The 1521-nt window shown below is 42.8% G+C and overlaps 1 protein-coding gene across 2 annotated transcripts in view; it reads left to right on the top strand.

Moving 5' to 3' along the window:
- b3gat2 (beta-1,3-glucuronyltransferase 2 (glucuronosyltransferase S)) overlaps positions 1–1521 on the top strand; it is a 134068-nt gene that overhangs the window by 75059 nt on the left and 57488 nt on the right. The window lies entirely within an intron of this gene.

The following is a 1521-nucleotide window of genomic DNA, read 5'->3' as shown; positions in this document are numbered from 1 at the left end:
AGTGTGTAATAACAACAGAGTGTAAATTCTATTTTCCCCATAGGGGATCAATAAAGAGTATAAATTATTATTATTATTATAAATTATTCCGCTCAATTCTACAGAATGACAATCCTAAAGAAGGTCGTGGGCTTATTATGCGTTGCAAATGCTATGATATACATTCTTAAGTGACGCTGCTAGGTAAACTTTGCTTAATGCCTGACTAAAGACTATTAATTGCACGCTACACGGTAATAAATGGACTGAAGCAAGAGGAATTGTTAGCCTACCTTTTGCCTACTGCTAACTGTTACTGAGAAAGTATTGACCACCATCACGTCAAAATAAACCATAAACTACTGTAAGTAACAGCTAGCTGGTGTCAGTTACTTGTAAAATGCATATATAATGTTTTACAGTAAAATCTCAACTTAGCTTGCACTTGAGTTACAACATATTTGAATTTGCTAACATTAGCAATAACATTTGCTAGTTTGAGGTGTATGCATAGGCTAACCATTACATTAGCATTACATTAGGAAGACATTTCTCGTATTTAAGAATGATTAAACATGGACTTACCTGCATTTAATGCACAAGCATCATCTCACAGTTTGTTCTTCTTTCTTTTCTCTGCTCCTGACTCATGCTGTCTTTTCAAGGCCATTTCTAAAAAAGTTGACTTAGACAGAGAAATGAGATTCAGCCTCAGCCTAGCCCACTGTCAAACTTTGTCAGGCCAGGCGCAATCCACCAGACCACTAAGATAGGGTAGGGCACCCACTGGGAGCTTGGGAAGTTCAATGTGGATGTGGACCATTGATACTTTCTTGAGCAATTAAATAAATCTATTGTTCTGCCTGTTTGTGATATACATACCTTAAAAGTGCCTAATATTTCTGTAGTGAACTAATATCGGCATTTTAATTATCACGACCATGGTGATTTTTCATTAGGCTATTTTGGTGCCCCCCTCAGCACTCGATGCCCTACGTACGGCACGTGATGCTCGTGGTGGGACCAGCAGCGCTGCCAGACATGGTCCTGTGGTGGAATTAACGGTGCCATGGGAAGATGGGGTAAAAGAGGCTCATGAGAGGAAAAAGATCCAATATCACCTGGCAGCTGAAGCATCCCAAGCTGGCTGGAAGACCAGCTTCTTCCCGGTAGAGGTGGGATGCATGGGATTTGTTGCCACATCTACCACCAGTTTGCTGAGAAAAATAAGGGTAAAAGGCTTGCTCCCTCCAACAGGCCATCAAGTCCACGTCAAGTGCTGCCGAAAAAAGCAGTAACTGGCTCTGGATGAAGAACTGGGCAGCAAGGTAGAGACAGATGGTAATGCAGTCAGGCTTAGGCCCCACTCGGGGAGAAGGACGCCCCTGTCAGGCAGAGCCCATAAAGTATATGGAGAGAATGGAATGGAAGGGGTTGTACCTGGGACGGTGGGTACACTGTTGAGCCCTCTGGAGACAACGTGGGCTTCAATCAGCAAAACATCGATGAAGCATGGTGCCCACCTGATGACCCTAATGACAT

This window comes from Etheostoma spectabile, chromosome 10 (genome assembly GCF_008692095.1).
Source record: "Etheostoma spectabile isolate EspeVRDwgs_2016 chromosome 10, UIUC_Espe_1.0, whole genome shotgun sequence".
NCBI lineage: Eukaryota > Metazoa > Chordata > Actinopteri > Perciformes > Percidae > Etheostoma > Etheostoma spectabile.
Note: the sequence above shows the minus strand (reverse complement) of the source record. Positions and strands in the feature narration are given on the sequence as shown.